Here is a 15,842-nt window from a genome sequence, read left to right on the forward strand (position 1 = left end):
AGACATTATTAACAAAATCAGAAATGAAAAAGGGGAAGTTATCACGGACACCACAGAAATACAAAGGATCATCCAAGAATACTATGAAGGACTATATGCCACCAAACTCAATAACATTGAAGAAATGGACAAGTTCTTAGAAACATATAGCTTTCCAAGTCTGAACCATGAAGAACTGGAAAATCTAAACAGACCGATCACTAGTAACGAAATTGAATCAGTCATTCAAAACCTTCCCAAAAGCAAAAGTCCGGGACCAGATGGCTTCACTAGTGAATTCTACCAAATCTTCAAAGAGGATCTAATACCAATCCTGCTCAAACTCTTCCAAAAAATTGAAGAAGAGACAGTACTGCCTAACTCATTTTATGAGGCCAACATTACCCTGATACCAAAACCTGGTAAGGACAGCATAAAAAAGAAATTACAGACCAATATCTCTGATGAATACAGATGCAAAAATCCTAAATAAAATTCTAGCAAATCAAATACAACAATGCATTAAAAAGATTATTCATGACGACCAAGTGGGGTTCAACCCCGGGGCACAAGGATGGTTCAACATCCGCAAATCCATCAATGTGATACACCACATAAACAAAATACAGGACAAAAATCATATGATTATATCAATTGATGCAGAAAAAGCATTTGACAAGATACAACATCCATTTATGATTAAAAAACTTAATGAAATAGGTATAGAAGGAAAATATCTTAACATAATAAAGGCCATATATGACAAGTCCTCTGCTAATCTCATAATTAATGGAGAAAAACTGAAGCCCTTTGCTCTACGTTCAGGAACAAGACAGGGCTGTCCCCTATCACCTCTGCTTTTCAACATAGTGTTGGAAGTCCTCGCCAGAGCAATCAGGCAAGAGAAAGAAATAAAAGGCATCCAAATTGGGAATGAAGAAGTTAAATTGTCACTCTTTGCAGATGACAAGATGCTATATATAGAAAACCCTAAAGACTCCACCAAAAAGCTATTAGAAACAATCAACGAATACAGTAAAGTTGCTGGCTACAAAATCAACGTACAAAAGTCCATTGCTTTCCTATATACTAACAATGAAATCTCAGAAAAAGAAATACAAAAAACAATTCCTTTTGCAATTGTAGCAAAAAGAATAAAATACCTAGGAATAAACTTAACCAAGGATGTGAAAGACTTATATGCTGAAAACTATAAGACATTTTTGAAAGAAATTGAAGAAGACACAAAGAAATGGAATGACATTCCATGCTCATGGATTGCAAGAATCAACATACCTAAAATGGCCATATTACCCAAAGCAATATACAGATTTAATGCAATCCCCATCAAAATCCCAATGGCATTTTTTAAAGAAATAGAACAAAAAATCATCAGATTTGTTTGGAACCACAAAAGACCCCGAATAGCCAAAGCAATCTTAAGAAAAAAGAACAATAATGGAGGTATCACACTTCCTGACTTTGGCTTGTACTACAGGGCTACAATAATCAAAACAGCATGGTATTGGCAGAAAAACAGACACATAGACCAATGGAATAGAATTGAGAACCCAGAAATAAAACCACATAAATATGGACAGATAATTTTGACAAAGAAGCTAAAAACATACAATGGAGCAAAGACAGCCTCTTCAATAAATGGTGCTGGGAGAATTGGATAACCACGTGCAAAAGAATGAAACTGGACTGCTATTTGTCACCATGTACCAAAATTAATTCAAAATGGATCAAAGACTTAAGCATAAGACCTGACACAATAAACTGCATAGAAGAAAACATAGGTACTAAACTTATGGACCTTGGGTTCAAAGAGCATTTTATGAATTTGACTCCAAAGGCAATGGAAGTAAAAGCTAAAATAAACGAATGGGACTATATGAAACTTAAAAGCTTCTGCACAGCAAAAGAAACCATCGACAAAATAAAGAGGCAACCAACTGAATGGGAGAAGATTTTTGCAAACAGTGCCTCCGATAAGGGGCTAATATCCAAATATACAAGGAACTCAGGCAACTCAACAACAAAAAAACAAACAGCCCAATTGAAAAATGGGCCGAAGACCTGAAGAGACATTTCTCCAAAGAGGACATACAAATGGCAAATAGACATATGAAAAAATGCTCAACATCACTAATCATCAGAGAAATGCAAATCAAAACCACAATGAGATATCACCTCACCCCAGTCAGAATGGCTATCATCAAGAAGACAAATAGTAACAAGTGTTGAAGAGGCTGTGGAGAAAAAGGAACCCTCATACACTGTTGGTGGGAATGCAGACTGGTGCAGCCGTTATGGAAGGCAGTGTGGAGGTTCCTCAATAAATTACGAATAGAATTACCATATGACCCAGCACTCTCTCTCCTGGGTATGTACCCCAAAAATCTGAAAACATTTATACATAAAGACACATGTGCTCCAATGTTCAGTGCAGCTTTGTTTACGGTGGCCAAGACATGGAAACAACCACAATGTCCTTCGATAGATGAATGGATAAAGAAGTTGTGGTATATATACACAATGGAATACTATTCGGCACTAAGAAAAGATGATATAGGAACATGTGTGACAACATGGATGGATCTTGAGAGTGTAATGCTTAGCGAAATAAGTCAGACAGGAAAAGCAGAGAACCATGTGATTTCACTGATATGTGGTATATAAACCAAAAGCAACAGAAGAACAAGACAAACAAATGAGAAACAGAAACTCACAGACACAGACAATAGTTTAGTGGTTACCAGAGGTAAGGGGTGTGAGGGTTGGGAGATGAGGGTAAGGGGGATCAAATATATGGTGATGGAAGGAGAACTGACTCTGGGTGGTGAACACACAATGGGATTTATAGATGATGTAATACAGAATTGTACACCTGAAATCTATGTAATTTTACTAACAATTGTCACCCCAATAAATTAAAAAAAAAAAAAGAAAAAAAAAAGAAATAAAGTATACAATACCTGCAATGAAGAATACATTAGAGGGAATCAACGGTAGATTAGATGAAGCAGAAGACTGAATCAGCGATTTGGATGATAAGTCAGCAGAAAACATCCAATCAGAACAACGAAAAGAAAAAGGAATCCAAGAAAATGAGGACAATTTCACGGGCCTCTGGGACAAAATCAAGTGTACTAATATTTGCATCATAGGGGTAACAGAAGGAGAAGAGAGAGAGCAAGGAATTGAAAACCTATATAAAGAAATAATGACAGAAAACTTCCCTAACCTGGCTAAGGAAATAAATGTACAAGTTCAGAAAGTTTAGGTAGTAATACCAAATAAGATGAACTCAAAGAGGTCTACACCAGACACATCATAATTAAGAAGCCAACGGTTAAAGACAAAGAGAGAATCATTAAAGCAACAAGAGAAAAGCAGTTACTCACCTACAAGGGAGCTCCCATATGACTGTCAACTGATATCTCAAGAGAAATTTTGCTGGCCAGAAGGGATTGGCATGAAACATTCAAAGTGATGAAAAGTGACGACCTACAACCAAGATTACTCTACCCAGCAAGGCTATCATTTAAAATTAAGGTGAGATAAAAACCTTCCCAATTAAGAAAAAGGTAAAGGAATTTATCACCACCTAGTGAGTATTGTAAAATATGTTAAAGGAACTTCTTTAAGAAGAAGAATGGGGAAAAAAAGACCAAAACTATGAATAATAAAATGACATGAAATACATGTCTATCAATAATTACTTGCAATGTAAATGTATTAAATGCTGCAATCAAAAGATATAAGTAGCTGAATGGATAAGAAAATATGACCCCTACATTTGCTACCTATAAGAGACTCACTTCATATTGAAAGACACACAGACTGAAAGTATAGGGATGGAAAAAGATATTTCATAATAATGGAAATGAAAAAAAAAAATTCTGGAGTAGCAATACTTATACCAGACAAAATAGACTTTAAAACAAAGGCTATAACGAGACAAAGAAGGACACAGTAATTCCACTTTTGGGTACTTATCTGAAGAAACCCCGAAACTAATGTGATAAGACATGTGCATTCATATTTTTATTGCAGCATTATTTACAATAGTCGAGATATGGAAGCAACCAAAGTGTCCATAAATAGATAAATGGATGAAGAAATGATACATAAATACAATGAAATATTACTCAGCCATTAAAAAAATGAAATCTTACCATTTGTGACAACATGAGTGGACCTAGAGGGTATTATGCTAAGTGAAATAAGTCAGACAAAGAAAGACAAATACCATATGAACTCACTAATATGTGGTATCTAAAGAACAAAACAAACAACAACAACAACAAAAACAGATTCATAGACACAGAGAACAAATTGATGGTTACCAGATGGGAAGGAGGTTGGAGGGTTGGGTGAAAAAGGTGAAGGGATTAAGAAGTACAAATTAGTAGTTACACAATAGTCATGGGGATGTAAAGTACAGCATAGGGAATATGGTCAATAATATGGTAATAACTATGTATAGTGCCAGGTGGATATTAGACTAATTGGGGATCCCTTCATAAATTATATAAATGTCTGATCACTATGCTGTATACGTGAAACTAATATAATATTGTATGTCAAGTGTAATTGAAAAATAAATAATTATATTAAAAAGAAAAAGAAAATAAAAGAGGAGAAAGAACCAGAACCTCTATTCTAATACAACCCTGCTTACCACTTGTCCCTTTTCCAAAAAAAATTGCTCATATCATCACTTAACTTTTGAAAGTTTGGTACTCAGCTCTGCTGAATTTGTGTCTTTGCTGAGGCTTTGGGGAAAGTCAGGCCTCACTTTTCAAAGTGTCATGGACTATGCTTGTCCACAACTACAACAGAATGTAGCAATACATGAAAGAAAACAGAACATTTTAAAACAATACAACTGAGGTGAATGGGAGACTAAGCCACAAAATTTCTGCTCCACAGCTTAAACTCTCTCCTAACTTACTTCTTTCTACTATTGGTCTTCACCCTTTTATTTGTTTAACTATTTTATCTGTTTGGTGGTCGTTTTTAAAAAAAATTTTATTTATTTTTTAAATTAGTTTCAGGTGTACAAAAGAACATAATGATTGACATTTATGCCCATTTCTTTTTGTTAGTCTTTTTACAGAGGGTTTAGATATACTTGGCATTTATATCCAAATGTGAAGTTTGTATGTTGCCAATTAAAAGAGAGAAATCTAGCAATTTTAATTTTTACAATCTTGGAGACTGTCAGTGGTCAGTTGCACTGTGGAATTTAGCAATATGTGAAACAAAACGAAAATTGTTTTCTGAAAAGGCATTAGAAATAGAAAAATGATCACAAGTCAACCAAGTCTGCCTGTTAGCCAGAACAGCTTTTCTTATATTCCCTTCTCTACTATTCAACTCTTCTCTTCCACTTCTACATCCCTTGATATTTCTTGGTCAGCTCTGCTGCATTAGTGTTTTTTTCAAAGGTTTGGGGAGAATCCATCTCAACCTAGAGGACTATGGTTTGCCACATCTAAATGCAGAGCACCAGGGTGACATTCAAGCCACAGAGTCTGATTAGATTACAATAAGCAAGACGTACACAAATGAACCAGAAGCCATCCAACTCTTGCCCTTTATCAACAAGATCTCTCCTTTCATCTCCCTAAATAACCGTTACTTCCTTTCTTTTTCTACCACACTTCTGTTCTTTCCAATTTTTCTATGAAGTTGTGTTAGTGCTTTCTGCTCATATGCACAGATAAGCTTTCAGGGCAGTCAGTAGTAGGTCTTGACTGCCAGAACAGCTTGAGGTGACCTTACCCTGGCTTGATTTGTGCTGATGTGGATGCATTTCATCACACAAAGACAGCCAAGCTGATTACAGTCTGAGGTGTGCCAGAACTCATTCCCAGATATATTTGTCATAAAACATAGGTTGACTGAGAAACTTCTAGGTCCTCAGTGTTATGGTTGATGTGTGGTAGAGAGATGAATGCAGAGTATGCATATGAAGATATTTCCAAATTACAGTATGTTTATTGGAGAGAAAAGCATATAAGTGGAAATATGTGGGGCCTATGTGGCAGAGTGGTCTCCTGGAAATAGAGATGATTGGTGAGGTAAATTTGAGTTGGCACCCTCCTTTTATTATCTTTCTGGAAAAGAGTGTTATGGTGCATAACCAAACTGAAATGGTGGCACTTATGCCTTAAAGCAGATGTGAGACTTCTGGGATATTTTCTCATTCCCTCCCTTTTGTTGATCCTCTGTTGCCATTTTAAAATACTCTGAGTATTAGGTAAACAGAAGTGTGATGCTTATTGAAGTGTGAATGGCAAAAGAGATACTGCTTCTTAGTACGTGCTGTGGCCATTGACTTTGAGGACCAGGATGGGGACAGAAGCATTCTCAACCCCTTTCTTTAAAGGAAGGGAGCTCCACTTTTCCAGCCCAGGCTTTTAAGACATGGGAGATGTCATGCAGGGAGTCACGTGGGGTCTCAGCTCCTGCTCCCCACATAAGAACGCAGGATATGGTGAGGCCAAAAAGGAACACCCAGGGTGCCCTAAATAGGGGAGTCATAACACTATATTCTCACTGGTGGCTGGGCGAGACACACAAAGTAGGATCCACAGGATCCGCAATCCACCGTCCATTTTTCTGCCTGCCGACCAGCCAACCAACCAACTCAGGCATGGCAGTTATATCAGTAGCCAATTGGCTAACCGGTTACAGCCAATGGCCAACCAATCAGAGCTGAAGGCTATCCACTACCTGAGCCAATACCCCCCAATGTGAGGCTGAGAGCCTGGAAACTGCTCTTTGGACTCTGTCTCCACATTCCACCCCTACGTGTCTCAATGCACAATCTACATGACAAGAGTCTTCCGCGAGGGCCCCTGTGCTGTATAATCCTATAGGCACTTATGGGCGGAAAGAAATAGCAGTCTTAGGAACCAACAATGGCAAATTCCTTCCATCTGGGAGGATACATGCCAGCTTTTTGTCCTGGGAAAGGAGGCTGGCTGCCACTGGCACCTTTCCAGTTTGTGGTACCAGACCTTTATGGCAGTGCTTGGGGTCCCTTGCATAGTTTCAACAAGTAACAGAACAGGGGACCCCATAATACGCCATAGAGAGAGCACATATTTTCCCCCACAAAATCGTCCCAGCATCGGGACCTCTATATACCACAGTCACTTGCAGTGGCCACTCGGCCACCACCACTGGTGTCACTTGCAAATCATGAGTCAAACCAGGCCCCCATGGGGCCATCAGGCCCAACCACCGACAGTGGGGGTTTTTGACCCACTAGCACCAAGTTCATTCCTGCCATTCCCCTGCTTTCAATCATGTGGGTGCTGGCAGCAAAATGTTTCCATTTCTGCCATAGCCTGGCTTTAACAGAGTCTCACTTGTGGTAACCTATAACTGAATGGAAGCAGTGGTTCGATGTAGCAGAGCTTCTACTGCTGCAGGCCCTCCCTTCCGTGGTCTCTCCTTCTGGAGTCTCAAGAAGTCCCATAGATGCAAAGCCAAGTCATGCATCGTGGGAGGGTGTTTTAACACCCGGAGGCCTTGCTTCAAGTGGCCGTTGTAGCGTTTGATCATGCCAGCTGCTTGTGGATTGTAGAGGGTATGAAACAACCATTGCATGTCCATCTTGGGAGCCCAGCGCTGCACTTCTTGCCCAATAAAATGGGTACCCCTGTCACTTTTAATGACTTGGGGGTGGCCATAGAGGGCGCACAGTCGTGTAAGAGTGACCACTGTATGCTGCTGGTCCGCAGCCAGACACGGCCAAGCAAACATCAACCTCGTATCCGTGTCCACTGCTGTGAACACATACATCGCATTGCAGGCCTTAGGTAGGGGTCCAATGTAATCCACTTGCCAGCGAGTGAGAGGCATCTGCCCTCGCATAATCTGCTGTGTCACCCAGGGGAGCCTCTGCCTTTGGGGGCTGTCCTGGGCACAGACGGCACAATATAGCAGGCATCTGCTATCTCCTGCCATTTCAAAGGCAGACCCCAGCGTCTGCTCACTTGCCACATGGTTCGGCTTCCAGCGTGCTGCAATTTCCTATGCAGCCAGTAGTCCACATCAGTGGCAGGGGTCCGTTCTAACCATCGGACACGTGCTAGGGCATCTCCTTCATCATTACCTGGGAACTCTAAGGGGGAGTGACCTGTGACATGCATTAGGGTCACGTCCTTTCTCTGCCCTAGGTCCCAGAGGTCCTGCCACATGGCTTGACCCCAGAGTAGACGGTGTCCTACCAACAATTTTTGGTGTTTCCATGTAGGGAGCCACAACATTAGGCCCCAGAACACCTCACAGCTGTCAGTACAAATAACTAGGGGCTCAGGCTCGTGGCTGATTATCATCCACACAGCCCATAGCTCAGCCCACCGGCTACTCTGGCCCATCCCAGTGTCAAACTAAATGGTGTCTGTTTGGGGCTGGACACCAATAGCCACCCAAATGGCTGCAGCTCCTTGGCTAGAACCATCAGTAAACCAGGCATCTTCAGGTACTGGGGGCTGTCCTTCTCTGTAGGGCAAAGGCTCCAAATCCTCCTCTCTAGGCAGAGCGCTTGGCTCAGCCTGGACTACAAGCTCCACAGGCCCCAGGACCTGTTGTAGCTCTGTGCTCAAAGGGCTTGAACTAAGGGTGTTACATTGCTCCAAGTAGGCACCCCACTTGACGAGGGTGGTGGTCTATGCCACCCCCGTTTTGAGTCCCTGGGTCCATGGATGGACCCATCGCTGAACAGGATAATTTGTTCGAACCAACACCTGTGCCATTCCTGTGATGGATTCTGTGGCCACTATGGCTGCGTACACAGCAACCAGCTGTTTCTCTATTAGAGAGTAGCGGACTTCCGCTTCGTTCCACAATTCCACTGGCAACCGGAGATGATCCTGCCATTGCCAGAGGCCCCAACCGTACCCCTCTTGGGTTACGTGAACATCAAGTTCAAACGGGCGACCAGGGTCTATTACTTGCAGAGCCTGTGCCTTCTGCATTGCCCATTTTGTGGCAACAAAGTCTTGCTCTATAGACTCTGTCCAATCCCACGAGGCCCCGTTTTTCATCATGTTATACAAGTGCCTTGCCATTTGTGCTAAATGGGGTACAAATGCCCGCCAATATCCCAGCAGACCCAGATACATCTGCAATTGGGAAACTTTGGTCAGCCGGGGAAAGGCTTGTATTTTGTCAATAATCGGGTAAGACTTTTGTCTTACCCGACCACACACTACCCAAAAACTTGACAGATAAGCCAGGGCTTTGGACCTTTTCCTTGTTCACCGCCAAGCCACGTGACTTCAGGCGGCAGAGAAGGAGCTGCTTGCTCTAAATCTGAAAGAGAATCAGATACTAGTAAAATTTCATCAACATAGTGAAACAAAGCCACAGAGGAGAGGTGATCCCACTGAGCCAAATCCTGGGCTATGAGCCCGTGACAGATAGTGGGGCTGTGCAAGTATCCTGCGGAAGGACATGAAAAGTCCACTGCTTCCCGTCACAAGTAAAAGCAAACAGCTCTTGACACTCGGGTGCAATGTCAATGGAGAAAAAAGCATTTGCCAAGTCCACTACATAGTGATACGTTCCCAGGTGGACAGTCAGACGATCCATCAAATCGTGAATTGAAGGCACTTCAGCGTGCAAAGGTAGTGTCGTCTTATTTAACTCCCTATAGTCCACAGTCATTCGCCAGGTCCCATCTGGCTTCTTGACAGGCCATATTGGGGAGTTAAAGGGACTGTGCGTCGGCCTCACAACATGTGCCTTCTCCAATTCCAAAATTGTACGACCAATCTCCTCCTGTCCTCCTGGCAGGCGGTAGTGTCGCACTGTAACCACGCGCCAGGGCTGTGGCAACACTTGAGGAGGGTGGTGAGCATGCCCACGTGTCACTGCTTTCACCACCCAGATCCAGAGATGGAACTCTCCAACCGATGTCTGTAAACTGAGGCCATGTAGCATGTCCACTCCTAGAATATATTCCGGAACGAGAGAGACATACACCTTGTAGGTATGGGAGGGAAGCCTTCCTATACCCAATGGTAAGGAAACAGCTTTTACCATCACTGTCTTTCTCTCATAGCCATCAATGCAGATTGCTGGTCTGGGGAACAGTTCTGAGTTCCCATAAACAAGACTGCAGTCTGCACCTGTGTCAACTAGTGCCAAAACCCTCTGCACATTAGAAGGGGACCAATGTATGGACAGTTCCACGTGGGGCCTCCGGTCCCCACTCATCCCCTCTGACCCGGTACCTTGGCCCCACCCCTAATCAAGCTGAAAGGAGTCAGCCTCAAGCGGCCACATGAAGTCCTGGAAGAACACGGGTTTGCACTATCCCAGACTTCTCCTTTAGGCTTCACCAGAATTGCTGTTCTGGACGCAACTGTTTCCAAAGTTCCAACAAGAGTGCATTGGGTTGTCGGTCTATTTTTTCCCGATCATCCCTTGCTACCACGAGATCACGCCACATCTGCGTGCGTGTTACACTCTGAGGCCCGCAACCTCACCCCCTTACTTTTGACTTGGGCTTCCAGGTCTTAAATTTTTGGACCTCCTGTCTTAACTTACTTTACCGCCAGCTTTCAACATCCCCTGGCATGGCCATGGCAATGGTAACTTCATGGATCCACCACCCCACATAGGGAGTAAGATGGCAACCAAGGATCCAAAAGCATTTGGAGGTGCAGTATCCAAAACCAGATCTCTCATACTGGTTGTAAAAAGCTCATCATCCAGCCTCCACATATTAGGGTTGAACATAGCATGTCTCATACCCATTTCATGCATGATTTGAGTAAGTTCAGTATATTATTGCCATTTACTCACAGTGTCTGGCAGCTTGCCAGCCTCTCCACATACTGTGCATTGAGCCACTCCATTAGAGTGTGGTTGCCCTGGTCTTGGGCCCACCTATGGCAATTCTGTAACCCTCATCGCAGGGACGATGCACTGTCACTGAGGCTAGCTTTTCCATTTCACCTGGAGAGCAGAAAATGCTGTCTGCCCCCTCATCCCATAAACATAGTAGCCAAGCCGAGACTGGCTCTCCAGGGCATTGTAGGTACCGACTCCCCAGCTCCTGCAACTCAGTGGTAGTATAAGGGGTGTAGGTTGTGAACTCAGTCACAGCTGGGTTATCGCCAGCAATGCCCCTGGGGCCCAAAGGTTGCTCATGCTTTACCTTTTGCTTCAAGATGGGTCGGGCTTGGGGGTTGGGAGCTACATTGTCTCCACTTGCATCTTCTGCCTGTGCCTCAGAGACTCCACTGTGGGGCTCCTCCTCTAACAGGCAGACCCCAACTTCCAACGCCTCCCATTGGGATACCTGGTCCCACACCTGGGCTATGCTGCACTGAGGTCACAACCTCCTCCAACTGATGTTCTCGAGCTTCCAGAGCCTCCCCCGGGGGCTGCTGGTCCTGCACCTGAGCTATTTCATTAAGTGTGTCCTCCATGTTATGACACAACACAGTGAAGAACATCCATCCCACAGGCTGGCTATACCCTTCGTCTCCTCCAGCAACCACTCAGCTAGAACATCCACGCTGGCCAGAGAGCCATCCATGTCCTCCCATCCCTCCTCAGGGGTCCAACTTCTGAGAACAGTGGCTACCGGGTACCACACACTGTGTGGGGGCCACATGTCCTTCTCCCCAGAGTCAGACACCATTTCTACCAGGCCGGAATCCTGCTCACCATGCCAGGCATCCGATTGAGTGGAGGCCTCAGTGCAAGATATCTGCAACCGTAGGAACCTACAGCAGCAGCAGCAGATTACCAAAAGGAAGGTGACGCCTTCTATGTCCAAGAGGGTGGTGTGCCATCTGGAGGCTCTAGTCTCCCAGGCAGACCACACCTCCTGTTCCCAGCGCAGCTCCTAACGGGCCTTCTGAAATTGAGTTTTCATACGTATAAACTGCTCCATTATTTTATGGAGAGTTTCCGCCAACACCAAACCCTGCTCGCTGTACCATGTGTCATGCAGGGTGTCACGTGGGGTCTCAGCTCCCACTCCTCACATAAGAATGCAGGATATGGTGAGGCCAAAAAGGAATACCCGCAGAGCCTTAAATAGGGGAGTCATACTACTATATTCTCACTGGCGGTCGGGCGAGACACACGAAGAAGGATGCACAGCATCCGCAATCCACCGTCTGATTTTATGCCTGCCAAACAGCCAACCAACTAATGCAGGCACGGCAGTTACATCAGCAGCCAATTGGCTAACTGGTTACAGCCGATGGCCAACCAATCACAGCCTATAGCCATCCACTACCCGAGCCAGCACCTCCCATGCAAGTCCCAGAGGCTGGAAACTGCTTCTCTGGGACTCTGTCCTGGCAGGAGAGCACCAGAGAGCATACTCTTTACCCCCACCAGCAGGCAGGTGGGCAGCTGGTCAATGTTCTTATGTAATACTGTTAACTGCCAAATACAATTTGGCACAGTAAATGAATTAAAGCCATTTGTCAAAGTTTTGTGCTTGGCTCTTTATTTGTATATATATTTAGAGGGTAGAAGTAGGGAGTTGTGTAATAGTTAAGCTTAAGCACCCACTGGAGCCTCTGCTAGATTTTATACACAAGCAAGTGTCTATGCTGATTACAGTGCAGGGGGAGCAAATGGGATAAAACAGTGAGTCTTAGTTGTTCTCATGAAGGAGGCCTTTGGAAGAAAACTCATGCTAATGAGTTAATGTTAATTTAAAAAACACTTTGTGATTATCTGAGAGGAGGAATGATTTTGAGTGATGCAAATTATTTGGCTTTTGGCCAGTCTCCATTGACTCATATCCCATTTATAAAAGTAATAGAAAAGAGATGTGAATAATAACTGAAAAAGCTGTTTCACTAAAGTGTTTTCTAAGACTACCTTGTCGCCCATGTTAAAGAAATATAAAAAAATTTAAAGTGGGGGTAGGGGTGGTGACTAAAGAGACACAAAATGGGGGGAGCTGCTTCTGGATGTTGGTTACATTTCTGTACTCAGTTTGTGAAAATTCATCAGGTTATACACTAAAAGATAGGTAAGTTTTTCTATATGATTATTACACTTCAATAAAAAACTATAATGCAAAAAAAGAAAACTAACGAGGATTTGAGTAATACAAGTATATGCATTCATGAAAATTCACTGAGTGGCACATTTAAGACAGGTGTGAGGTAATATGGCTTTGATTTGCATTTCCCACAATAAGATATAACTTTACATCTGCCATAATGACTATTATCAATAAATCAACAAACAAGTGTTAACAAGGATGTGGAGAAAAGGAAACCCTCATGCACTGTTGGTGGGATTGCAAACTGGTACAGCCACTAGAAAACATTTTGGAGGTTCCTCAAAAAATTAAAAAAAGAACTACCATATGACCTAGCAATTCCACTCCTGGGTATTTATCTGAAAAAAATCCAAAACACTAATTTGAAAAGATATATGCACCCCATATGTTCATTGCAGCATTATTTACAGTAGCCAAGCTATGGAAGCAACCAAAATGTCCATCAATAGGTGAATAAAGAAGAGGTGGTACATATATACAATGGAATATTACTCAGCCATAAAAATGAATGAAATCTTGCCATCTGCAACAACATGGATGGGCCGAGCGGGTATTATGCTAAGTGAAATAAATCAAACAGAGAAAGGTAAATACCATATTATTGCATTTATATGTGGAATCTAAAAAACAAAATAAACAGACAAACGAAACAGAAACAAACTTATATACAGAGAACAAATTGATTGTTGCGGATGGGAAGGGGGTTGAGGAAATCAGTGAAAAAAAAGTGAAAGGGATTAAGAAGTACAAATTTCCAGTTATAAAAATAGTCATGCAGAAAAAGTCGAGAACCATATGATTTCACTGATATGTGTTGTATAAAACTGAAAACAACTGAAGAACAAGACAAACAAAGGAAACAAAAACTCATAGACACAGACAATAGTTTAGTGGTTACCAGAGGGTAAGGGGGGAGAGGGGTGATATATGAGGGTAAAGGGGATCAAATATATGGTGATAGAAGGAGAACTGACTCTGGGTGGTGAACACACATTGGGATTTATAGCTGATGTAATACAGAATTGTACACCTGAAATCTATGTAATTTTACTAACAATTGTCACCCCAATAAATTTAATAAAATAAAATTTAAAAAAAAAAAAAAAAAAAAAAAAGAATTGTACACCTGAAATGTATGTAACTTTACTAACAATTGACACCCCAAAAAACTTTAATTTAAAAAAAAAAATAGTCATGGGGATGTAAAGTACAGCATAGGGAATATAGTCAATAATGTTGTAACTGTATAGTGCCAGGTGGGTACTAGACTAATCAGAGGGGTCACTTTGTAAATTATATAAATGTCTAACCACAATGCTGTACACCTGAAACTAATATAAAATAATATTGAGTGTCAACTGTAATTGAAACATTAAAAAAATAGTCACAGGGATGTCAAGTACAGCATAGGGAATGTAGTCTATAATAGTTTAATAACTATATATGGTGTCACAGGGTACTAGACTTATCAGGGTGATCACTTTGTAAGTTATATAAATGCCTAATCACTATGTTGTACATCTGAAAATAATATAATATTGTATGTCAACTACAACTGAAAATAAAGAAAATAAAAAGTGTACATTTTGTTTAATGCAAATTTACCTGATAAAAGAAGGAAGGAAGGAAGGAAGGAAGGAAGGAAGGAAGGAAGGAAGGAAGGAAGGAAGGAAGGAAGGAAGGAAGGGAGGGAGGAAGGAAGGAAGGGAGGAAGGAAAGAAAAAAGGAAGAAAGGAAGGAAAGAAATGAGGGAAGGAGGAAAAGGACTGCAAACAAACATTGAACTCTAGTTAATGACTTGCACACTGAGGTCTTTTTGTGTGAAATGAACTAATATCTGCAACTTTGAAATGCATCCAAAAATGAAAGGATTGGTGGATGGATAGAAAAATACTAATTGTAAAATATGAGTAGTAACTATATGGATGTTCACTGTACAAGTCTTTCAACTTTTCTGTATATTTAATATATTTATACTAAAATATTGGGAAGGAGAATCTAAAGAAGGGAGGAAGAATTCTCCCAATGTTGAATATAAATGAATATAAATGTTGGCTTCAGCCCACTGAAGACCGAAATATATCAGCAGCAACTATCAAGAGACAGGTATCCAGTAAAAATAGCACAATTCCTGGGAGAGGTGTCCTGGAAAATAGCAATGCCCAGTGGAACTGATGGTACCCAGGTGAAGACGACTTGGTGTGAACATAAAGAGATTCCATCAGGAGGCTTACGAGGCAGAGCCACCAGATCGCAACCAGAGCAAGAGAAGAAGAAAATGACGGATGCTATGAAGTGGTTGTAAAAACTCCTTTATAGACATATTTGAGACATATCCTGGGGTTTGTACCATCATATACAACCAAGCTATCAATTTTGCTCTTTGGCATTTCTGTAAGTCACAAATGTTGAAAGTACTCATCATGAGAATCTGAAGCAATCTGCTGTGTTGGGCATGTTAATCTGAAGAAATGTTTTTTATTCCTCTAGTTAGGGTGAAACTTTTTAAACATTTTCCAGTTACATGAAGCATTTTACTTGTACTCAATGAAGAAACACTAAAAATACAGGTTATGAAACAAATCAAAACATTTGCTTGAAGTTGGCATCTATGTTTGTCCTTCCTTCAGCATAGACACAGGCTCTAAAGTGGAAGAAAGAATATTTTCTCCTTTATGCCTATAGTTTCAGAGACATAGTGCCCTAAGAAGTAGTCCATATCCAGGGTTTTTGTTTGTTTTTTGTTGTTGTTTTAATTGAGATATAAATAACATAAAACATTGTGTCC

At 41.7% G+C, this 15,842-nt stretch overlaps 1 protein-coding gene across 5 annotated transcripts in view; it reads left to right on the forward strand.

Moving 5' to 3' along the window:
* Positions 1 to 15,842, forward strand: part of GRIA3 (glutamate ionotropic receptor AMPA type subunit 3) — a 569,577-nt gene that overhangs the window by 357,855 nt on the left and 195,880 nt on the right. The window lies entirely within an intron of this gene.

The sequence above is a fragment of the Rhinolophus sinicus genome, chromosome X, assembly GCF_036562045.2.
Source record: "Rhinolophus sinicus isolate RSC01 chromosome X, ASM3656204v1, whole genome shotgun sequence".
NCBI lineage: Eukaryota > Metazoa > Chordata > Mammalia > Chiroptera > Rhinolophidae > Rhinolophus > Rhinolophus sinicus.